General features: G+C 39.4%; 1 long non-coding RNA gene across 1 annotated transcript; it reads right to left on the bottom strand.

Annotated features, from left to right (window-relative positions):
* Window positions 1-8,930: 8,930 nt before the first annotated feature.
* LOC139118213 (uncharacterized) lies at window positions 8,931-9,819 on the bottom strand. Its single transcript, XR_011548635.1, has 2 exons — window positions 9,481-9,819; window positions 8,931-9,281 (listed from the first exon to the last, which is right to left on the bottom strand). It is a non-coding gene; the product is annotated as an uncharacterized lncRNA (long non-coding RNA).
* Between the last annotated feature and the right edge of the window lie 16,977 nt (window positions 9,820-26,796).

Genomic DNA, 26,796 nt, shown 5'->3' on the forward strand with positions numbered 1-26,796 from the left:
TCAAGCACAGAACAAAAGGTAACCTGTCAATCATCCAGGGGCCCTGTGAAATTGTTACAATGTTTCGACATCGACCCAGCTGACATCGCGATCGTTCTGCAATGGGACTTATGCCGAGTTTGTTTACAACTAACTAGAAGGCCTCCGTCGGGCTATCTTTCCACATCTGCAATTCTGTGTCCAGATTGTTTTTTAACCGTTTCAGTCGGATTGAAAGTTAGAAGTCACTCACAATCTGCAGTATGTTCAACCCGTGAAACAGTGATAGTTTGTATTCAACACCACACGTACATCGTCTTGGTTACACCATGGTCCTCTAGAAGGACCGATCGCGTGGTTGCTTTTCCATCAATGCCTCTTAACTTCCAGTTTTAGGCTTTATAATTATAAAACTGCATTGACTATAATGACAGGAAAACAAAATTAATGAAATATCACAGAAGCAGCACAGGTGTCGCTTAAAATGTTTTATTTCGGTGGTTAAACTGTTGGTGTATAACCACTCCAGTGATGTGATTCTACAGGTCATGCCATGTACTACATAACACGCTGCGCCGATGGGGCTACGCTACGGGTCCGGAGCTAATCGATGTGCAGGCTAGGTCGAAGTCAATGTTCTGTTTTCTATACCTTTGATGGTGCATATATGAGAAAGTCGGACCTATTTTGAAAATTGGGCCCTGAATCGATTCGTGAAATTAAGTTATCACGGCGATGTTGAATCTTTACAACAATTTCACCTCGCGCAGTGAATCTGTGTGATCATTTTGGCTATAAGAAAGTGGGAAACCGCTTTAAACAAGCAAAAGAAAAAATAAATCTGCCCTCTTTTAATTAATCTTACTGTCGAGTAGGGGACACGTCAAGCAATTTTATAAACTGCTTTAAGAAAGAAACTGGAAGCTGTGCATGGGCTAGAACTGGAAGCATATACCTTGTAAACAGACGCAAAGAGTCACATACATGCGAATGTCTAGCAAGGGAGAGAGATTTTGTAACACAATTTTGATCGACAGTCACTCAAGTGTGCATGATCGGAAACTTTCTATGCGCGAAGTACGCGTTGTATGCTGTGTCTGACGGCCGCTGTTTTGATGTCATTTCAAACGTCTCCCATCTGATCCGTCGTCTGGTTATAAATGTTCACAAACTTCGTTTGTTTCTTAAAATTGAATATATTATCCTGATAAAGTGGTAAACTGTACAATCACAAGTTACAATGTCAGATGTGATTTGTTTTCACGCAAAGTTTTTAAAGCCTAGTATGCAACTTTTTGTTCTGCGTTGAGTTCAAAGTTCATTGACTTTAGCACCAAATGAAGGTGACATCAGACATGACACTGAAACACAAAGGAAATTATGCCATGTTTGAATGAGAGCTTGCATAGTCAAAAAAGCAATTACTACTATATCACCTTGTTTATACGTGTTTTAAATTCTGTTTCAGACCTGTGTTCCAAAAGTAAAAAATAAATAAACCGATGAAAATGATGGTATCTATGAAAGTTAAAATAAAGTGACTAATCAAATGAAAATCTAAGAGTTGACCGTTTCACAATATTTCTTTCCCGTCATTAAACATGAACTTTAAACAAATCACACCAACTGATGTAAATTGTACGCAAATTTACATAAAACCACAGAGTAATATCAGACAGAGTGGCAACACTTGCATGCCTTTTGTTCCATGGTCGTCTCGGTAGACTATTGGCTTTTCATATTAAAATGAGCTTCAAAGGTGTTAAACTTTTTGGAGGCTTGGTTTGTGGTTGATAATTACACGAGATTATGCGAAACATACGACGAGATGGCATCGTACTGCCAGTCGCGTAGCAACCATAGTTACTTTGTGAGCTCTCAAGCCAGAAACACTGCCTCACGCCAATCAAAACATAACACGCCAGCAGTTTCATAAACATGTCCTTTCTTGGCGCACGTGTAAAAGACGGTATGACTGACCGTAAACCATTGAGTAAAACCAGACAGTATCGATAAAAGACTTTCAAATTTGGTTCAAACACACTCATTATATATTCATAAAAATATGAGAGGAATTTTTAAAACGGTAACACCCACTTTCCTGAAGCTCAAAACACTCCCGTTTTCGTCAGCACATCAATTCCGATCAGCACCACACGACAACAACAACACAAGCTTTGTCGAACATACTTTCGCTTAACAATTGGTAAAAATCCGAAAATTACCGAAGGGTGCATGGTCGGCACTCTTCGGAAAAGAGAGCCAAGAGCTTCGTGAGGCGAGGCAAACATGGATTGCTTACGTAACCGCTTCACGCCTTAAACAATAGCTGTTGCCACTCTGTCTGATATTACTCTGTGATCAAACATACACAACAACACTATATTTACAATACTTTATATTGTGCTAAATTATTTGTATTTAGTATTGTTTGCTTGCTTTTAGTGTTATTGTCACCTTTACTAACTTTGAAATAATTTTTGTTATTCAGTGCTGTATTTTTATTTTGAATGTCAATGGATTTTTAAAGAGAAAATCACATCACTTTATTATTATTATTATTATTATTATAATTATTATTATTATAATATTATTTTAATTTTTATCAATTACCTTCTCCACTACACTTATACAGAATCATATGAGGGTTAATCAAAAAATTTGGTGCAGATTGATATTTTTTTCCTTCAGCTTTTTATTGTCCATAAATTTCATAGCACTTGTATAACCACTCTTCTGATCATTTGTCTTCTTTTCAGGTGGCTGTTGATTCTAATCAGCTGATCGCCAAGAAAGAAAGTGGACGACTAGGTTGTACACATGAGACTTTCGTCATTAGAAACTCATCCCTAGGTTGATGCCAGTGAAATGATCGTGTCTCAAGGAACGTACACGTGACCATCCAGTCCACCCTACCCTGTCATCCTTCCAGAATACTGTATCTGTGAAACATTCAACATCAAAGATTTTCGTCATGGACTATCATTTCTGCAAAAATACTTGACTCATAGTTGAACATATTTGAAGGACATTTCGAAGCTTGGGATTATAATAGTTTTGTTCGTGAGGAGATATCATCAGTTATTGTGACACAACATTTTCTTCCTTAACAACTAAAATATGATACATCAGGAAAGTAATGCTTGCCACTTGTAATATTTGTATGTTCCAACGCAGTCATCGAAGTAATCATCATGGAAATTTAGGTTAAATACCTGAAAGATATAGTAATTTATTGCCACTGAGAAACAATCCTTGGGTCACAGAGTAGAAAAAGAGCATGGAATATTATTTAAATGCAGAACTATGATTCAATACTTAGAAGGTACCTTTCAGGTTGTGTTTTATTTCTGCCATCATGACGAAATAGAGCCAACTGTATGAGGAAATCATGTCAACTTGTGAAGTATGTGGTATCTCACCATGCACTTGGACAACCTTATTTCAATTAGTTTTTTTTTTTACATTGAAGCCCCACCCCTCCCCATACAAGATTTTTTAAATATAGAAAAAATAAATACACTGCTAATCCTAAGAAATTGTTTTGTTTTTGTTTTTTTACCCATAGCTTTCTTCTTTCATTGATACTTGATGTCCACGTGTTTAGAAAAGGTCTGCAAGTACAACTTCTGAAACTTAATAGCTTAATAAGGAAAAAAGCACAACATCATAATACGGGCTAAACTAAGTGAAAAAATAAGAGGACCAAACTTTCACTTGTTCCGGTCTTACTGAATAATACTTTTTACTGACAAGAAATTTGTGGTAATGTACAAACCTAGTACCATTAAACCTTTCTATTCACTCTCAGGATTCAATTCAAAGATATTCCCCTGCTTGAAGTATCCTCCTTTACATCCTATACTAGGAGTCCTTCTCAGAATTCAAAACAAACTAACATAGAATTCATCCCTAAGAATTACAAGCAGATGACTCTCCCTTCAGATTCATACCTTCAGAAGAATATCACATTTTTGCATTCATACCATAGATTGAGTCCCCCCTCACTAACCCAAAATTTGCCCATAAGTTAAATGGATGAGTTCTGTCCTGTGCTGTTTTGTGTCTATGTTTACAACTATTGTCTTCCGATTCCGACCTACTGTCATTGGATTATGGATTGGTATGATTGCGATTATGTTGCAACACATAGATTATTGCACAGATGCAACCAACATGGATTTGCTCTCATGCATTTTGTTTGTTGGTAAACATTCTGGTAGTACACCCAGCAACAATAGACAACAATTTTATTGATTCACCAGCTCTTACAAGCCCCTCTCAACTGTGATTGTCCTTTAAATTTTAACTCTGGCAAAGCAAAAACGGGGTACCTTATTTGAGTTCTGTCTATGCATTTATCAAATATAACAAATTTTATATTTCTATCATGTATGATCTATGAGAAAAGTAGAAGAGAAGACGTGATGACCCTTTTGGATAATAATTCTGGCCCTCACACCCCAAAGACCATCAATTAATGTCGTTTTCCTTTTTTCAACTTTACAATAGTACAAAGTCAGTGAAGCCCAAGATGGCAGAAGTGAGGTGCCTTACACTTTCGGCAAAAATTTCAGGCCGTTACACTGGCAAGGTTCAAGTGTGGAATATAGGCAGAGAGAGGGAGACGTTTCATTAGGACAGATAGCTAATCAACTGGTCTATTTTCAGTTAAATCACACATCCCCCCTCTCTTCCTCTGACTTTCTGTCTGTTTGGCTATCTGGATGCTTTATCATTCCATTATAAAAATACAACTAGGTCTTTTACTTATATCAAGATCATTAAAATATGTTTTGAACATATGTAACCCAAGGAAAAAACACACATTTTATCCAAATTTCTACAGCAACAAGACAATGAGTAAAAGTTTCTTCCATCTTAATATAAACAGGCCAAACGAGATTTTGTTGTATGCATCCCTCACATTCCAACTAGTGAAACAGAAATTGAATTCTTTTAGACTTCTTCTGTTAACGTTGGTGCAGTTTTTTTTTAATTAAACCAAACACATGCTCTGCAAAACAAACATATTTATTTATTTATTTATTTGAAAACTGAATCAAAAGTGTAAAAAAATAAACAATAATTTTCACAGCTTTGTTCTTCCTCTTTTAGCTTGATCGGTTGCTGTATTACCATTCAATTTTTTTCCCGTAGCGATTGCTTCTATAAATTGAAAAACACTCCCCAAATCATTGACCATTTCAGGTAAAATCTATAATTATTAGCAGGGGGGGAAAAGATCAACTTTTTTTCTTTACTTGTGTTGGTAGAATGGGACCAATTCAATCATTTAGATAGGTGTCTGTTTGAAACATTTCCAATTTTTTTTATAGAGACAAACCTATTTCTTGGCTTATGAGGGGGGACATAAAATAAAAATGGCCCTCGGGGAAACGGGGCCTTCATAAAGTCCTGAAGGGCCTATACCAAAACAGGTGTAATCCAATTCAATGGCCAGGAGAACTCTTTTAATTTGGCCCTCGGGGCAGAGGGGCCTACTTTTTGGCGTTTAGGGCACAAGGGCCAAGCAGATTTACACACACACACACACACACACACACACACACACACACAAACAAATCAACACCAAATCACTAAAGATTCATTTCGACTATAAATGACAAGTTGTTACTTTTAACGATTTTTTCCCTTCAGTATTTGTTTGGGGTTTTTTTGTTAATACCAACTACGGTTTCTGTTTTAATCGTTAATGTAACGGTGTTGAGATACAGAGTGATGAGCTTATTGTTTAGCTCGTACATGTGTAGACTGCATTAATATTTCTATCAAGTTAACCCTTTGAGCGCCAATGTCAATTTTACTCCTTTACAAAATATACCTCAGTAATTTTTTTTCTCAATTTTTGCCAAAGTTTTGATTAAAAAACAAAAACAAACCTGTAGCCAATAAAATATGATGTCCAACTGGTCGAAAATTGTCCCCCCGAAAAATTCAGAAAAATTCATAAAACTTAGCAAAAATGTGGCAGTAAAATTTTGGTCGGAAACATTACAGCGCTCAAAGGATAATAACATTATACATTTCACACGCAGACGATTTGTTAACAGACTGAACTGTTGTAGTTTAAGCATACTTTTTGCAAAGTGGAACAAGGGCTTGCCCTTTTTATTCCGTTCAATTTTATTCATTGGATACTGCAAAACAAATTAATAATACTTAGAGTTAGAATGTTCTTACCAGAAAAAAAAAATGTTTGTCACACTTTACAGACTGGCTTTAAAAAAAAAAACAAACATTAATTCAAGACTTATATTGACTTCATATTTCTTTAATCTTAGACATTTTCATTTTTCAGTGTGTAAAATGTGCCAAATATTTTGTAGTTCGCAAACATTTAAATCTCGATTATTGATGATCAGCTTTAAGACTGTTTACAGAATGAGACCAATCACGTCAAATGATACTAGAAAGAATGTTCTCATTTCTTGACAGAGGGAGGGCAAAATAAGGCCCTAGGGGCTTAGGGGCCTTCAAAGGGTAGAGGGGATGGAGGGAGTCCATAACAGGGAAAGTGTGATCTCATTCATCGACAAAGACCAATCTTTCTAGATGGCCCTCGGGGCAGTGGGGCAAACTTTTTGGCCTTCAGGGCAGTGGGCCCACTTTTTGGCCTTCGGGCAAAGGGATACACATGCACACACATAGAAACAAACAAACAAACATTCTTACTCATTTTACAAATGTTTGCACACAAACATCAACAAATAAATTCAAACCAGCCATTGAATCATTTCAAATAAACTAAATTGACTTTGGTTTATTGCATTTCAAAAGATAAACCAGAAACTGCTTTTTGCTGTGTTACCATGTAAAAAGACATGAAAGGTGCAATTTAAAAAACAAAACAAACTGTTGATCTGTCATGTTCAATTTCAAATTCAATATTTGAAGTTTAAAGGGGGAAATGTACCCTCTTCTTTCTTTCTTTTCATTTTGCAAATATGAATCACATACATTGAAAGGCTAGAGAAAGTGTCTGAAATATACAACTATAAGTCTTACAAACAGAATGATTAGAATACAATTGCAAAAAATATTGATCAGATTTTTTTTTCTCAAATTGTAAAACTACTCATAAGCAAGATCAATTATAAATCTACTGAATTTGATTATCATAGGAGTCCTAAAAGATAGTTCTCTAGAACAATAATACAAACAAAGTACACATTCCAAAACTTATGTGACATAGCTTTTTTTTCTTCAGTGTCGCAACTCTATTAATTTAATTTTAGTATGGGAAAACTAAATACATACAATTCTTTTAAAGATAATACAATTTCGACTGTAATGTCCAGCTGCACCACAACAATTAAAGAACGAAAGCTTCTTTCGTCCATATTCTTCCACTTTGAACTTTTATTCTTCTGGTGTTGTAGTTTTGCCATCTTCTTCTTCTTGCAATAATCTTCCTGCTTCTTTCGTCATGGCTGTTGCTTGTTTTCCATGGGCTGTAATAACATATCCATTATCTTTCATGAGACGGTGTAGATAAGCCACTTAATCACCAACTTGTATCGGAAATGATGAAAACCAACATCCAGTTTCCTATTTTAATCGCCATAAACGATTGGTAAATCCATGAGCGATGAAAGTATCTGGACCATTTATCTTGTATAAGATGTGGTAGTGGTTTTTTGCTGACATTCCAATGGCACATTGAAGTTGTGATGTATTACGACAAAGTCTTTCAACTTTTCACGTCTTAGGATATTGGTTCAACAACGTTGAGCCATATGCTCCGGTCGTCGGTATTAATCTGAACCATACCATGAAAACTTGCACCAGGATTGATATAGTTGAAATCACCAAACACATATTTTCCATTGTAGAAACTGGCCACAGTAAACGCTCTGTATCATTATGGCATTATGGCTATAATGTAAACAAATAAAAGAACCTGGTTACATAAACATTAATAAATCAATGCGCGAGCATTATTAGGCTGCTTTGGGTTGTTCTTGTGCAATATGAACATATTGGATATATTGATGGCAAAGTTCACGTATTTTGTCTGGTTTGATGTCATCCATAGCTATGTCAAAATACAAAATATACTCATGTAAAGTTGACCTTCATCCTTAATACCCATGACACAGTGTACGAAGATCATCTCAACGAGCTCGTTCTAAGAAACATACGAATATTAATTTATGTTTCTTCACTTAAATCTGAATCAAATACAAACGGTGTTGTATGCGTAGTACCTATACTAAAATAGCGTATTGCGTATGTACGTACATTACTTATACATTTAAAAAAAAACAAAAACAAACAAACAAAAGCACGCGCAGCGGAAAAGCTAGTTAGTGAGGTTCCATTACTCATTCTTAAAATTCATCACCCCCATATGCGCTCCCCTTAGAGACCTATTGTTATTGCCATTAGTAGGGAGGAGTGATGAATATTACAATGTCACTTTAATGCATCAGAAAACCCCGCGCAACACACACACGCGTATACAAAATCAACTACAAGCGAATACTAGTACACCGGTTCACTCCTTGTATTCACTGTCTGCGCTGGGAACACACTGGAAAACTTAATGATTACTGCGACAAACAAATTAATATGTACACGAAGCACGTCTTTTCGATGAACAATTGGACTTATTCTACTTATACCACTCCAGGTCATGTGACCTATTGTTCTTGCCATCCATTTATCCCTGAAAACACGACTGACACCTATTGTTCTTATGCAAAATAAGTAATCAGTCATACTTTTATTCATATGTAAATAAGTAATCACCACACTTTAATGAAAGAAAATAATTATCATATCAATAAAAGTGTAGTGATTACTTATTTAAATATGAAAAAAACTATGACTGATTACTAATTTGCAAAAGAACAATAGGTCAAGTCGAGATGTCTAAAGCATTCACACACATTCAATAGCAAAATGAAGACAATTTTTTCAACTGATATGTTATAGCATCACATTTTATAATTCAATTTTAACTTTCTTTGAACCATGCTCAATGTAAGCAACATGATTTGTTGATGAAGGCTGTCCATCTTTAGATTCGGCGTCTTCTTGGGTTGGACCAATCTTGTCTGTTTTGTTACATTGTTTTGTCGTAACTTGAGAAACTGGTTTACTTACAGATTCCTCTGATTTAACACTAGATGGAGGTGGTATATTCGACACATGCTTTTGTTGTGCAGTAGACATACATTTGAGGCGCGTAAACCGTCATCTGATCTGTGACCTGTTTGTTCTTTGATAAGCTGCTCATCGAATCCCTGATGGTACAGAGATGTTGCCGCATTCACCTGAAATTATCAAACACAAGACATATGTCACAAATATCATGGAAATAAGTACAGCCTTTTTGTAACGTTTGTGGAATAGTCGAAAGAAATTCTGTGATACTGCCGCACACACAACAAATTGTTTTGGTCAATGAATTTAATTTTATAACTTTACAGAATTCGTTTTGTGTATAAATATTTTAGTAAAAGAATAAATTACCTTGCCAGAATATCCAGTGTGCTGGCAGTCTGGCCAAGCCATCTTGCACATTTGCTTTGTGTAAAGACGTATATTTTCTGGCAGGAGAACTTGATTATCCCTTGGCAAGGGTCATCGATAGTACAATCCCGTCCGGTGTTATCATCGCCAAGTACTCTTTTATAAGTTGAAGTACACATCGTGGATTTTATGCGCTCCGTAGTAGCGGCTGCTCTTATAGGGCAGTTTGCCCGTGTAAAATCCACTTTGGTTGTTTTTACATGGCCGTCCATGGAACTCTAGGTAGTCTCTTGGGTCATCAGATCAGACAAGTTGACAAGGTCCATCTTGACCAGTCGAAAACACGAAAATGGTATTGACGAGGCAATCACATGCATCAACAGATTGAATGCCTCTCACTAGCCAATAGCCAACAAGATACAGTAAGGCAAACCGTTTTATCTGACCAATCAGACTAAAACAGTTTCCTTCTACACAGGTGCATTATACCACTCTGTAGCCCTTATTCAAATGCAGATCTGCAGTTGACCAGAGCCCTTGTCCTACTTGTCTGGGATAGGTCATTCTCCCAAACTCGCATGCCAGGTGCATAATGACCTCGTGAACCTTTCGACGTACAATGGGTCACTCCATTCCATTGTGGATATTCAAATCAAAAGTAGACGATTTATTGACAGTAATCTTCAAATTTTAGAGAAGATTGGCCTGTTTTTCGTGGTATAAGTCGTTAATCGCACCTCGTAGGTGAGCTGTTACAGTTGTAATCACCACACTTATGGTCAGGAACTTGTAAACATCACGAGGCCTTCGGCCTCGTGATGTTTACAAGTTCCTGACCATAAGTGTGGTGATTACAACTGTAACAGCACACCTACTCGTGCAATTAACTATACTAATAATGAAGCTAAGCTAACAACTTAAGACACAAGCTACTATTTACCTTAAAAAGGGACTGGGTTAACCTCCCTGTCAAAGGTCTTGAGTGCTCCAAGAGTTCATAATTTTACCTCTATTTATAGATTTTAGGCGGATCGTGGCATGTTTGTCAAGAGTCAACCCTAAACGGAAACACTCTTTGTCAAAGTCACCCCTAAAAGGGAACACTCTATGATACAAATTACCTAGATTTTGGAACTCTGCCGGTGAACGATAAAATCTATCAAATCAGGCCACGCGCGCGGGACTTGTATAGGAATTGGCATAAAGGCTAAAGCAATGACGTAATGTTGTGTCACAGTCACTGATGGTATCTCCTAAATACAACCCTTTTCAGAATTAGAGCGCGAAGCCACTGCAGTGAACTGCAATAAAACTGCTTACACTAATTAGTTTCAGCTGTAGCCGTGGCCACTTTGGTGTTGAACAAGGCTACTTGATACGGACCAAAAAGTCTGCTTGTACAAAGGCAAAACTAGCTCTGTCTGAGGCTCGAGTTGTAAATGAGAGTTTACGATTGGCACCCTGTGTTCAAGATTAACGGTAACTCTCAGTAGGGCCCTACCGAGAAAAATCGATAAAAATGGGCGGAGCAAAACATAACTTATATGGTTTCTTTGTGAACAAAAAGTAGCAAATTAAAACAGCTGGTTGAACACCACCAAAAATAGAACGTGCACGCGCACGTCACATATGTAAACATTGACTGCACAGTGACTTTACGTATACTATTTTCACCCAATTTTACGGTTTACTTTCCATACGATACATCCACTCATTTCCTCCATAGGTTTGTCTTGAACATAGACTTTTTCGAAGTCTTACTGGAGCAGAGGTTGGGCGCGGCGGCGCCTCGGATTTGTACAAACCGTCATGACGTTGCCAGGCGATCGATCGACACTCCCCAGTATACGTTTCTCGTCCGAAAACGAAGCGTTTGTCATTGAATTCAGCGCGTTTTGAATGATTCAACATAATGCGTATGACAGTGGCAATAGCTATCCGCATCTTTGTATACGGGTAAACGATGCAGAAATCCAACGAGTAGTTTTTCTGCCACGGGATCAATTATCGGGGTTTTCCTCGGCTCAGTCATAGTGTACATCACTCTTGCAGGGAGTCTTGATTGCATAGTCCGAACGCCGTCCTAGAAATGCCGCATTTCAGGAAAGAACGGGAAAAAATCAAAACAGTTCTGAAAGAACAGCAAATTCGCCTATAGTACATGTCCAAATTTATCGAGTGTGGTTATTTCAATGGACGGCGTTGGACATTTACCACAATGCTCAACGGCTAAGTTGTCTACTAAATTTTGTAGAGCTTTTGTCTGAACAATCCTTTCCTCATTCGACCTTAGTTCAGCGAGGCAGGACTGTGTTTCCATTATAAAATGTAGTTTTCCACAGTTCTTGGATGGTAGTTGTAGTTTCCTTTAAATTTCAAAAGTTTCGTTGTCTCATGAACTCGGCGCTGTCGGATGGGAGGGTAACAACGACTATTCCCCCGGCTTCGATTACAATTTTTATGGTGACCAAAATGAAATATGCTGTCGATTTGTTGTCTTATGATTATTTCAAAAAGCTTCTGAAAAATACTTATTTTGGAAATCAAACCTGTTAATATTTAATCACCAAAAATAAAATCAGAATAAAGTGATCGCATGAATTCTCGGAGCATTCGTCTCAATGTTCATCCCTCCTTATAAATGGTGAGTTCTAGTATTTCGCTACTTCGAACGATCCCGCCAAAATCGAGTGCACTTGCACTTCTACATTCTCCACGCAGTCGCGATACTAGTTCATTACGAACGCGTGGTAGTCAGAGTTAGACTGCTAATCATACTATGTCAACTGGCTTTATGAAGATAGCGGTCAATGATGAGCACTAGAGGTAGCCTCGGGAATTGTCTTTGCCAGGAATGAATTGGAGCTTGTTGTGATGGGGATCGAGCGAGAAGGGTCCGCTGACCTCCCTCCGAGCTCAGACATTATCTCCGTCCTGTGGCGGAGCAGGTCAAAAATTTGCATAGTTCATTGCGCATGCAAGGTAGACATTAGCAATATGACGATCTATGTAAGACGCAGTCTTGGCAATATGACAAGCCAATTAAAACTGTGTGGGGACTCTTGTACTAACACAAATAAATGTTATTCACTGTCCAATCTGCCCGGCCTACGATTTCCGGCCAAACAGGCTACAAAAAGTCAGAAGCCATCTCGTCGCCAGTCATTGGCAACACCCGATAGAGGACGCTACGGACTGAGATAGATTTGAAATTTTTTATCGTGGACATAATTTTAACGATTAGTGCTGTTTGCTTCGAGCTGAGACATTTTAAAAGTTTCGTCATATGCACAGCGTGTTGGATATTGCATTTTGTTGGAAACTCAGCGTTTTTTTTTCTTAAATGTTGACTATAGATGGAGACTCGAGCATATTGGACGATACTACGGACTAAGCTAAGACGTGGACGGAATTTGAATCTTACTGCAGTTTGCTCCGAGCTGAGACATTTTGATAATTAAGACACATAGCGTGTCGGATATTCCGGCAATGTAATGACATTTTTCGTAAGCATGGACTTTAGATATTATTAATATTATTAATCTTTATTCAAACTCCATAACTCCATAGATGAAACACCTCTTTTCATTGAGGTCGAATAGACAAAAGAAAATCATATTGCAGCACCAACTTGAAAACACGACAAACACAGAAGTACAAATATTAAAAAACTACGAAGAAGCATCAGACAAGTAAATAGAATACAGAAAGTTGTTACAAGATTTCTTAAAGCTATGATTGATTTGGGGAGATTGTTATATTCATCCACACCCGCAACAGACAAAGTGTTTTGATAAAGAAGTGTACGTGCTTTGGGAACTTTAAGGAGGTTCTGATTGGAAGAACGAAGTGAGCTGGAAGGCATATAATTATTGAACATACTGGCTACACAATTAGGGGTTAGATTGTGAGTTGCTCTGTAAATCTGGGCCAAAATATAGTCCTGAGATTATTGTGGATGCAACCAAACGTGAGTGATTGGTCATTTTTTGGCGTGGACGGAGTTTAAAGTTGGTGCAGTATGCTCTGAGCTGAGACATTATAACCGTTACGTCATATACACAGCGTATAGGATCATGCACATTGCTGCCAATGATTGACTTTTCGTATCCATGGCCTTAAGATAGAGTTATGAGCTTATAGGAGGATACAACGAACTGAGATAGATTTTAAATTTCGAAGCCTGGATGTAGTTTTCATCTGCATTTTACTTCGAGTTGAGACATTTTAAAAGTCTCGTCATATAGGCCTACACAGTGTATTGGATATTGCAGTTGTTAGAAACTTAGCGTTTTTTCTTTAAAATGTGACTATAGATAGAGTGTCGAGCAAAATGGAGGATGCTACGAACTGAGATAGATTTGAATTTTCTATCATGGAAATATTATTAACGTTAGTGCAGTTTGCTCCGAGCTGAGACATTTTAAAAGTTTCGTCATATTCACAGCGTATTGGATATTGGGGTTTGTTGGGAACTCGGCGTTTTTTCTTAAATGTTGATTATAGACGGCGACTCGAGCATATTGGAGGATGCGACGGACTGAGATTGATTGGTAATTTCTTGACATGGACGGAGTTTTACATTAGTGCAGTTTGCTCCGAGCTGAGACATTTTGATAATTCATGTATTACAGATTACACATAGCATGTCGCAAAGTGATTAAATTTTTCGTAAGCATGGACTTTAGATATAGTCCTGAGATTATTGTGGATGCAACCGAACGTGCATTGAGTGATTTGTCAATTTTTTTGGCCTGGACGGAGTTTTAACAGTTTTAACGTTAGTGCAGTATGCTCCGAGCTGAGACATTATAACCGTTTCGTCATATATACAGCGTATTGGATCTTGCACATTGCTGCAATAATGGTTGACTTTCGTATCACTGGCTTTTAGAGAGAGATGTGACCTTATTGGAGGATATAACGGACTGAGATAGAGTTTAAATTTCGAAGCCTGGACGTAGTTTTATCTGCAGTTTGCTCCGACTCGGAGCTGAGACATTTTAACTCGTCCAAGGCCTATACACTGTTTTGGATTTTGCAGTTTGTTGGAAACTTAGCATTTTTCTTAAATGTTGACTATAGATAGGGTGCCGAGCATATTGGATGGTGCTACTTACTGACTCGGAGATAGATTAGTTATTTCTCAACATGGACAGAGTTTTTACGTTAGTGCAGGTTACTCCGAGACTGAGACATTTTAATAGTTTCGTAATATACATAGCGTATTGCATGTTGCAGATTACTGCAAATAATTGACTTTTCGTATCCGTGGACTTTAGATAGTCCTGAATTTATTGTTTTTGTACTATTCATAGCGTGTCGGATATTGCAGATTGCAGCAAAGTGAATGACTTTTCGTATCCGGCCGTTGAATTTCATAGAGTCCGGAGTTTATTAAATGATGCTGCAGACCGAGATAGAATGGTAATTTCGTAGCCTGTACGGAGTTTTAACATTACTGCAATTTGCTTCGAGCTGAGACATTTTGACCGTTACTCATACAGACTGCGTATTGCATGTTGCAGATTGCTGCAAACAATTGACTTTTCGTATCCGTGGACTTTCGATAGAGTCCTGAATTTATTGTAGATGCAACGGACTGAGATAGACTGGTCATTTCTTAGCCTGGACAGAGTTTTGACGTAAGTGCATTTTGCTCCGAGCTGAGACTTTAATAATTTTTGTTACCTATACATAGTGTGTCGGATATTGCAGATTGCTATAAGTGAAAGATTTTTCGTAACGGTGGACATATAATAGAGTCCTGAGTTTATTAGAGAATGCTACGGACTGGGATAGATTAGTAATTTCCTAACCCGGACAGAGTTTTAATGTTAGCGCAGTTTGCTCCGAGCTGAGACTTTGATAATTTTGTACCTACACATAATGTGTCGGATATTGCAGATGGCTGCAAAGTGAATGACTTTTCGTATCTGTGGATTTTGATAGAGTCCTGAGTGTATTGGAGGATGCTGCAGACTGAGATAGAATTGTAATTTCGTAGTCTGCAATTTGCTCCGTGCTGAGACATTCTGACCGTTTCCTCGTACACATTGCGTATTGCATATTACAGATTGCTGCAAACTATTGACTTTACGTATCCATGGACTGTAGATAGAGTAGATTGAGTTTATTGTGTATGCAAAGGACTGAAATAGATTTGACATTTGTTAACATTGTCAGAGTTTTTACCTAGTGCAGTTTGCTCCGAGCTGAGGCAATTGATAATTTTGTACTATACATAGTGTGTCGGATATTGCAGATGGCTGCAAAGTGATTGACTTTTCATATCTGTGGACTTTGATAGAGTCTTGAGTTTATTGGAGAATGCTACGAAATGAGATAGATTAGTCATGTCCTTGCCCGGACGGAGTTTTAAGCGTCAGTGCAGTTTGCTCCGAGCTGAGACTTTCGTACCTACACTTGCGTGTTGGGTATTGCAGTTGGCTGCAAAGTGAATGACTTTTCGTATCCGTGGACTTTGACAGAGTCCTGAGTTTATTGGAGAATGCTACGGACTGAGATACATAGTAATTTCTCAGCCTTGACGGAATTTTAGTGTCAGTGCAGTTTGCTCCGAGCTGAGACATTTGATAATTTTTGTACTACACATATATTTCAGATTGCTGCAAAGTGATTGACTTTTCATATCTGTGGACTTTGATAGAGTCCTGAGTGTATCTGGAGAATGCTACGAACTGAGATAGATCAGTAATTTCTCAGCCTTGACGGAGTTTAACGTCAGTGCAGTTTGCTCCGAGCTGAGACCTTACTAGACTGTCGACAGTCCTCGTGCCTTCTTTTGACCGGAGTCACTTTATTAAGTGCGGTACCAATCCAACGTAGGCGATCTAGCGCCGAAGGCGCGAGGTCGAGTGCCTAAGGCACGAGCATCGCATACACAAACTTTATCGAAGCTATTCATACTAAACCTTTAGCAACAAATATCAGACTGTTTACGAGAAAGTAATTACAGTAAGAGTAATAATCCTGTGGATACTGTTAAAGAAAGTACATGATTAAGTTATAGACAGCCTGTTAGGTTATGTTCTACATAAATACCGGAAGCTACGCGAGACCAAGCAGTACAAGCGACTGGCGAGAGTCTAAGACTTTACTAATTTTTGTACCTATACATAGTGTGTCGGATATTGCAGATTGCTGCAAAGTGAAAGCTTTTTCTTAACGGTGCACATTAAATAGATTCCTGAGTTTATTAGAGAATGCTACGGACCGAGATATTTGGGAATTTCCTAATCTGGACAGTTTTAACGTTTGTGAAGTTTGCTCCGAGCTGAGACTTTACTAATTTTGTACCTACACATAGTGTGTCGGATATTGCAGATTGGTGCAAAGTGAATGACTTTTCGTATCTGTGGACTTTGATAGAGTCCTGAGTGTATTGGAGAATGCTACAGACTGAGATAGAATTGTAATATCGTAGCCTGGACGGAGTTTTAATGTTACTGCAATTTGCTCCGAGCTGAGACATTTTGACCGATTCTCCATACACACTGCGTATTGCATATTGCAGATTGCTGCAAACTATTGACTTTTCGTATCCATGGACTGTAGATAGAGTTCTGAGTTTATTGTGGATGCAACGGACTGACATAGATTTGAAATTTCTTTACATGGTCGGAATTGTTACCTTGGTGCAGTTTGCTCCGAGCTGAGACATTTTATAATTTCTGTACTATACATAGCGTGTCAGATATTGCAGATGGCTTCAAACTATTGACTTTTCGTATGTATGGACTGTAGATACAGTTTTGAGTTTATTGTAGATGCAACAGACTGCGATAGATTTGAAATTTGTTTTCATTGTCGGAGTTTTAACCTTGGTGCAGTTTGCTCTGAGCTGAGACATTATTTCATTTTGTACTATACATAGTTTGTCAGATATTGCAGATGGCTGCAAAGTGATTGACCTTTCATATATGTGGACTTTGATAGAGTCCTAAGTGTATCGGAGAATGCTACGGCCTGAGATAGATCAGTAATTTCTCAGCCTTGACGGAGTTTAACGTCGATGCAGTTTGCTCCGAGCTGAGACTTTAATAATTTTCGTACCTACTCTTAACATGTGGATATTGCAGATAGCTGCAAAGTAATTTGCTTTTCTTATGTGTGGACTTTCATAGAGTCCTGAGTGTATTGGAGGATGCTGCAGACTGAGACGGATTGGTAATTTTTTTAGCCTAGACGGAGTTTTAACGTTAGTGAAGGTTACTCGGAGCCGAGTCATAGATTGTCGGATATTGCTACAACGTGTTGAGCGGTCTCAGTCAGAAAAATGTAACAACTTAGCCGGCTATTGAACCACTCTTTTTGGGAGTGGAGATTTAGCCGACTGGTTCTGTCTCTGGCCTCTCAGCTAGGCGACTGATGCCGTATGTTGTGGGTTCGAATCCGATTGAAAACTATCCGTATTTTCTATCCTGGGTTGGTAACACTGCTGGTGGACAGAATTGTCCCCGAGGTTATCGTTCGCCCAGTTAAAGCGATGAAATTCGTTTCTTCGCTTCGATGTAGTGTGTATGTGCGATGTATGATAGTGAGCATGCGTGCGTGAGTGCTTCACGAACTCTACATCGTGTTGAGCGGTCTCAGTCAGAAAAATGTAACAACTTAGCCGGCTATTGAACCACTCTTTTTGGGAGTGGAGATTTAGCCGACTGGTTCTGTCTCTGGCCTCTCAGCTAGGCGACTGATGCCGTATGTTGTGGGTTCGAATCCGATTGAAAACTATCCGTATTTTCTATCCTGGGTTGGTAACACTGCTGGTGGACAGAATTGTCCCCGAGGTTATCGTTCGCCCAGTTAAAGCGATGAAATTCGTTTCTTCGCTTCGATGTAGTGTGTATGTGCGATGTATGATAGTGAGCATGCGTGCGTGAGTGCTTCACGAACTCTACAACGTGTTGAGCGGTCTCAGTCAGAAAAATGTAACAACTTAGCCGGCTATTGAACCACTCTTTTTGGGAGTGGAGATTTAGCCGACTGGTTCTGTCTCTGGCCTCTCAGCTAGGCGACTGATGCCGTATGTTGTGGGTTCGAATCCGATTGAAAACTATCCGTATTTTCTATCCTGGGTTGGTAACACTGCTGGTGGACAGAATTGTCCCCGAGGTTATCGTTCGCCCAGTTAAAGCGATAAAATTCGTTTCTTCGCTTCGATGTAGTGTGTATGTGCGATGTATGATAGTGAGCATGCGTGCGTGAGTGCTTCACGAACTCTACAACGTGTTGAGCGGTCTCAGTCAGAAAAATGTAATAACTTAGCCGTATGGCGCGTAATGCATGCCAAAATTAACATCCGTTTTCTTACACCACTGACCGAATTTTTCCACTAGTCATCCACATTCGGCTTGCCGATTTCTGAACCCACTCACTGAATTATTCAAGTGGTTAGCGATTTCTGAACCCACTTACTGCATCCTTCACGTGGTCAGCGATTTCTGAACCCACTCACTTACATTCAAGTGGTTAGCGATTTCTGAACCCACTCGCTGAATTCTTCATGTGGTCAGCGTTTTCTGAACCCACTCACTGAATTCTTCATGTGGTCAGCGTTTTCTGAACCCACTCGCTGAATTCTTCATGTGGTCAGCGTTTTCTGAACCCACTCACTGACTTCTTCATGTGGTCAGCGTTTTCTGAACCCACTCACTGAATCCTTCAACTGGTTAGCGATTTCTGAACCCACTCACTGAATTCTTCATGTGGTCAGCGTTTTCTGAACCCACTCACTGAATTCTTCATGTGGTCAGCGTTTTCTGAACCCACTCGCTGAATTCTTCATGTGGTCAGCGTTTTCTGAACCCACTCACTGAATTCTTCATGTGGTCAGCGTTTTCTGAACCCACTCACTGAATCCTTCAAGTGGTTAGCGATTTCTGAACCCACTCACTGAATTCTTCATGTGGTCAGCGTTTTCTGAACCCACTCACTGAATCCTTCAACTGGTTAGCGATTTCTGAACCCACTCACTTACATTCAAGTGGTTAGCGATTTCTGAACCCACTCGCTGAATTCTTCATGTGGTCAGCGATTTCTGAACCCACTCACTGAATTCTTCATGTGGTCAGCGATTTCTGAACCCACTCACTGAATCCTTCAACTGGTTAGCGATTTCTGAACCCACTCACTTACATTCAACTGGTTAGCGATTTCTGAACCCACTCGCTGAATTCTTCATGTGGTCAGCGATTTCTGAACCAACTCACTGAATCCTTCAAGTGGTCAGCGATTTCTGAACCAAGTCACTGAATTCTTCAAGTACTGAACTCCCTAAGCTCAACTTCATTAGTTTCGACTTATGACACGAAACAAGACCCCTACGTCACACAGCGTCATGCCTACGTCAAATGTCGTCACAAAAATTGTGGTGTCAATTTTTACTAGAATGCTAAGGGGTCGAAATTAGCTTTGACCTCTGAGTTTTACGTCGACAACAAGTGCGTTTACATCAACTAATACACTCCGTCAGTGGATTATTTTTATTTTATGTTTTCTTCCTGGCCTTAAACATAGACCTTAAAAACGGAAGTCTATGCCTTAAAGCCCCATTATTTTTAAGTTTTAATTTTTTTTGTTCAAATTACATGTTATTCCCTTTCATCCATCTTGAAATGTTGTTCAGTGAAGAAATAAGCCAAATTTGTGCTTCTGTACTGACATACAAACGCTAAATACTACCCGATCGAGTTGGATTGCCGCGCGGGTTTGTTTACAACGCACATGTATACGTCTTGCAGCATGCCTGGCACGAGTGATCGCTCGCATGGAAGTACAGCTCTCGTCATCGTACGGTTTCAGAAAAACGACAATATGGTAATTGAATATCGTAGACAAGGAACGTTCCCAGGAAACGATAAAAGAAAAATGTTCTTAACGTATTTTAAGACCTTATAATAGTTCAATGTCGTATAATAAGAGGCTCTCATCAGCCAACAGTCCCAAAAGATTCCTGGGGCCATGCCGCGCCATGCCCGGGCAAACGTCCACGGTCGCTGGCTGAATTACCTGCGAATGATTTTATTTTGTTCTCCTCTGTTCAAAAACGTACTGTTACTGTGTTTCAGAGGATACAGAACTTTGGGAGAGGAGGCTGACATTCTATTCTGGTACAATGTGTGCGTTATATACGGATTATTCAAACTGAAGTTGGCAGAGCCCGATGCGCACCCTGCACAAGGTCACACAGGAACTCCCGGTACCGATGTAAAATCAAGACGACACTATATGCACTTGGCTCACTTCTGTAGGCAAATAATTATCAAAATTGAGTAACTTGAAGTAATAAAATTCAGCTGATTGCCGCTTTAGCAGCAAGGTGATTGCAAAATCAAAGCAACATATTTTGGCAATGCACGGCAGCCTATCGAATGCAAGTGAACGCGATGGCCTTTGGCAGAAAGTAGGGAAACCGTCATTATTTACGACCTGATGTTACAATCGATAACTTAGTAACTAACCGATAACGTATCAAACCCGATAACGTAGGAAAAATTACCGATAACGTAGTAACGAACCGATAACGTAGTAAATTGTGCAGATATATGTGTCATGAATTCTTTAAGAAATAAGTAAACAACAGAATCACACCAAGAGGTTAGTTTGCTGTTGGGCCGGGTGTGCACGGGTGTGACTTTGCAGTGAGGCCGGCCGGGATCTCTCTTGTGTTCGAACTTCTACCATGCCTGGAGCGCCATTAATGTTGTGCTGGCATCCAGCCGGTAATTGTACTACGGTAGTCCTTATGAGGATTAGATACCCGTTACGTTTTATATTATTTGGAAATACTTTTAAATTACTAAGTAAGACTTTTATACTGTATTCAAGATATAATTTGTTCCTTTCTGAGCATTTTCAATTACGGCAACGATATCGAAGTTGATGGGCTGTACATGTATTGCCTATCCTGTATATACAGCGTAGCCCGGCCGTACGCCAAACTTCGTTTTGAGTAGACGGAGCAGAAGCAGTCCCGTCATTTATTTTCAACGAAATTTTCATAATAGGCCTACTCCATAATGGAAGAAACGACTAATTCAATGATTACGATGGTGAAATATTGAATTTTTATTTATATATGTTTTTCTCTCTCAATGCATTCAGCAAACTTGATCTCCGTACCGTCGGTCACAACGTGCAATGCCTTGCATGCATGAAGCTTACAATCGACTGCTTCCATCGTTAGTTTAGCTGTTCAAGACGTTTGTTTGCACGGCTCATTATAGTCGGAACAATCTGTAAACACTTACATATTTATATCTTTCCAGTATTTCGCCGAACTTTTGCGCGTCTTTGGCTGAGTCTCCAGTTTCGATTGACCAGACCTTTTCGAAGAGCATAGGTTTCTATGGGCGCCACAGTAAAACAAAACTTGCGTCACAGTCCCTCTATCCATAGGGGCCCAGAGGGACTGTGCCTGCGTAGATTGACGGTGGTGTCATTACGTTTCGTCTTGTGTCTCAAGAAAGCCTGACTTCTGGTCCGGACAATAAGTCATTTTTCACCCCTTTTACTGTTAATTGTACACGTTTTGTGAGGCGGGCTGGGCATGCGAACCATGCGATTCAGTATCTATTAGGCTACTTACTCAGTAAAGATTCTTTCGGGTCACATCTTACAAGCTTTGATAAAGACCCCTAGCGTAATGGTCAGCCACCTTCAGAATCCGTGAGTGAATTTGACGGGTCTCTTTTGAGTGACCGGATTATGGTAGAAAAAATATCAAGTCTGCTGGGGTGCCTAGCGGAATGTAGGCAAGTAGTTAAAGGATTCGGTGAGTTGGTTCAGCAATCGCTGACCACTTGAAGGATTCGGTCAGTGGGTTCAGAACAGCGAGTGGGTTCAGAAATCGCTAACCACTTGAATGTAAGTGAGTGGGTTCAGAAATCGCTAACCAGTTGAAGGATTCAGTGAGTGGGTTCAGAAAACGCTGACCACATGAAGAATTCAGTGAGTGGGTTCAGAAAACGCTGACCACATGAAGAATTCAGTGAGTGGGTTCAGAAATCGCTGACCAGTTGAAGGATTCAGTGAGTGGGTTCAGAAAACGCTGACCACATGAAGAATTCAGCGAGTGGGTTCAGAAAACGCTGACCACATGAAGAATTCAGTGAGTGGGTTCAGAAAACGCTGACCACATGAAGAATTCAGCGAGTGGGTTCAGAAAACGCTGACCACATGAAGAATTCAGTGAGTGGGTTCAGAAAACGCTGACCACATGAAGAATTCAGCGAGTGGGTTCAGAAAACGCTGACCACATGAAGAATTCAGTGAGTGGGTTCAGAAAACGCTGACCACATGAAGAATTCAGCGAGTGGGTTCAGAAATCGCTAACCACTTGAATGTAAGTGAGTGGGTTCAGAAATCGCTGACCACGTGAAGGATGCAGTAAGTGGGTTCAGAAATCGCTAACCACTTGAATAATTCAGTGAGTGGGTTCAGAAATCGGCAAGCCGAATGTGGATGACTAGTGGAAAAATTCGGTCAGTGGTGTAAGAAAACGGATGTTAATTTTGGCATGCATTACGCGCCATATTAGCCGGCTATTGAACCACTCTTTTTTGGGAGTGGAGATTTAGCCGACTGGTTCTGTCTCTGGCCTCTCAGCTAGGCGACTGATGCCGTATGTTGTGGGTTCGAATCCGATTGAAAACTATCTGTATTGCAGATTGCAGCAAAGTGAAACTGAAGACAATAGATAGCCGTGAGCATATTGAAGAATGCTTGGAATTGAGATGATTTCGTCGTTTCTTAACAAAATAGGAGTTTAACGCTATAGTGCAGGTTACTCAGTTCTGAGATAATTAAATAATTTTGTTACACGCATAGCTGGTGCGGTCAGATAGTACAGATTGCTGCAAACTATTTTCGTGTCACAACTACACGCTACTTTAATCTTTTCAAGGTATTCTTGTGTCAACTTTTTTATCTCATAATTCGACGAGCAGCATCGGAAAGTTGGTATCTATTTGAGTCACAATGTATGTTGACTTGTACAATGGAGAGAATGAAATGAAAGCCGTGGAGGAGTTTTCTTTAATCTTCGAACACTTCCTTGACAAGTGTTCACAAAATAACTTCGGAAATTGCGAAAGTGACCTCTATTCGCAAATACTGTTAACTTTTAGAAATCTCGTGATGTTTTCGTTGTAAATATTTGCTTAATTGCCATGGAGATAATTTTGACCCCCTTATCAAAATTGAAAATTAAGCTTGTGAACTTCATAAAGTGTCTGTCTGCCGAGCTTTAATAAAATATTAAAACTTTTTGCAGCGGAAAATATGTGTTTAGCAACACCTCTAATATGGCTTTCAGCTGGCGTTTCCTGTCCTGTCAAAATGTTAGTCTTTTTCGTTTTATGTAAGCTTTGGAAACCACAAAATAATAATAATAATAATAATAATAATAATAATAATAATAATAATAATAATAATAATATACAGGAAATCAGTACGGAAGAATTTCCTCTCTGCTTTTTGACCGTAATGTACAACTTTTAAAATATCACTGATTAGGTATTTGGTTGTAGGAAAATAAATAAATTCCTTTCAGGGGAAAGTTTTCTATTTGGCGACAGGGTTTTTCCTCACTTTCCTAAAGGGTTAGTAAAGTAAAACAGAATTACAGTCAACTCGCAGTTTTTCCAACCCGCCCAGAACCAACTCGCCCGATTCAAACTCGCCCGATACCAACTCGCCCGTTGTTTGAGATAGGGTGTTGTAGATTCCATGTACGCTAACCCGATGGCCCGAGGCCTGCTATTTTCATGTCATGCCAGGCCAGTAACTCGTGAAAGACGGTCCTGCTGTTCCTAAAGAAGTGAGCCAGTACGCAGTAACTATCCCTATACGTAAAGAAGCCGAACGAAATTTATTATTTCAAGAGATTTGCAAAAATGTGAAATTCGCAAATAAAAAGTTTTCCGTGTTGGCACATATTTCAAGCCGCTATGTTAGAAATATTTGTTGTTAGAAATAAAACGTTTTATGCGTACCCGTTGCTGCGAAAACGAGCCCTGCCACTCCTTGACATGTTCTTCCACTCAAATGACCAAGCTACCCGAGTGGCAAAGGCTACGGATTCGCAGCAAGCGTACCAGTAGCTCTGCATGGCAGGGCTGTGTGTTTACCGGCGTTATACGGCCTCCGTATAACGCCGGTAAACACACAGCCCTGCCATGCAGAGCTAGCGTACCAGGTACTCATAAAATTGCAAAATAATATCGGGCGAGTTGGTATCGGGCGAGTTGGCATCGGGCGAGTTGGAATCGGGCGAGTTGGTATCGGGCGAGTTGGAATCGGGCGAGTTGGTTCTGGGCGGGTTGGAAAAAGTGCGAGTTGACTGGTACCCGTAAAACACAGTTCTTTTACAAGGTAAAGCGAAAAAATCTTGTACATTATATTGGCAATGTCTACTTAGCATGCGCAATGAACTATGCAAATTTTACGACCTGCTCCGTCACAGAACGGAGATAATGTCTGAGCTCGGAGGGAGGTCAGCGGATACTTATGTGGGGATCGAGCGCGAGCGCGGACATTTGAGTGCAACTTATAGGACATAGTACGGTGACCTCAGCTGCCGCCGCGCCGGCGACGTTTGTCAACTCGACGTCTGATCAGGATAAGTGACCTAGCAGTGACGACCGAACATGCCGAAGCGATAGCAGGCGTCAAAAAAATCCCGGTTTTGTCAGCTTTGGATTCTGGAGGCTACTTGTTTTTTGAATTTTGAATTTATTCGCTTGGTGTTACATAGGCATGCACGGCTTAGGGGCGACGTCAAAAGTTCAATGTAGGATAAAAAACTTAATTCCCTTAGTTTCTCCCCAAACCCCCCCCCCACCCCCTAGAAACTTAATTGACTTATATTGAACCTGTTGCCAGGCTCTTTCTATGTAAAGCAAAGCTAAGGATCAGTCAATTTAGGGGTGAAATAAAGTAATGCATCGTTAAAGCCCCACTAGCTGTAACTCTTGAAATTTGTTGACCTCAAATTATCTACCTATTCTCTCCTTTCTGAAATTACCCTCTGAAGAGATGTGAACTTTTACTGCATTAGGAAACCATTCCTTTCAGAAACATTTCACATGTAAATTAAAATTTTAACGGTCATTTTGATTTCCGTCATTTCAAAAATTGGTAATATTAAAAAGGAATCAGAATATACAGTGTCACAGTTGAAAACATTCACCCTATGCATTACATTGGACTACTCTGTGCAATTTATATGAAGATTTCAGTGCAGATATGCATACTATCAAGGTTTTAGCTTTTCTGCATGGGGCTGTGATTTAATGTTTGGGCAAACATTAAATCGCAGTGTAATCTTTATCTTGTTCAAAATTGCATATATAGCCCCGGCAGGTAGTTATAAGTGTGTAAACAGACCTAAATGACTACATTGTCACCAACTTATTTTAGTTTGAAAGTAAAATCATAAAAATAATGCTAAAAGATAAAGCTAGTGGGGCTTAAGATTGGGAACACACTTTGTGTTTCATCAAATGTAAATACAACATACTAACAACAAACTTGAAGTTTATCAATGAATGAACAAGAACAACAACAATAAAGTCCAGGTTTCTCCTTCCAGAGGTATAAAAACTATCTCAACTGTCCTGGTGGTTGTAACAACTCAGTTCACACTACTCCATTCAGGCGGACTACACGTGCACCAGAAATGTAGCAAAATACAATTATAAATTCCGAGTGCAACCATATAGACAGTAGAGAAACTACCGTCTATGGTGCAACAGAGGCCAACAGCCTGCATTGTTTACACTAACTAGGCCAGGTGCAGCTCTGCACCGTGTTAAAACAACTCCCTCCGCTGGCTTCAACACGAAAGTGTGCATTTCTGCTCTATTTTTTCAAAATATTCATTCCCCTGGCAATTTTTACCTTAAATCGATTTGTAGGATAAAAACTCTTTTAGGTCAAACCCCCCACCCCCAAACTAAAAGAATTAAGTTTTTTATCCTTCATTGAACTTTTGACGTCGCCCCTTAGGTCGGGCAAGAAAATGTATATAGTTACGCATATAATGCGCATTGCGATAATTGCGCTTACAACAGTACGTTGACTCGAGGGTAAAACTTGAAATTTGAAAAGAAGACAGAAGATATACAGACAGTGTAGACAAAGTGAGAGATCATTCCAGAATTCGTGCTTGTACTTGTCCGTGGTCTCAACCCGAACATACCAGACGTACTTATGTCTGGCAGAAATGGCAGTATAGGTCTTCCTGTCGTAAAATGTACGGCTCAGGTAGGCCAACATAAATGAAAACGGTCC

Source organism: Ptychodera flava, chromosome 19, assembly GCF_041260155.1.
Source record: "Ptychodera flava strain L36383 chromosome 19, AS_Pfla_20210202, whole genome shotgun sequence".
In the NCBI taxonomy this organism is placed as follows: Eukaryota; Metazoa; Hemichordata; class Enteropneusta; family Ptychoderidae; genus Ptychodera; species Ptychodera flava.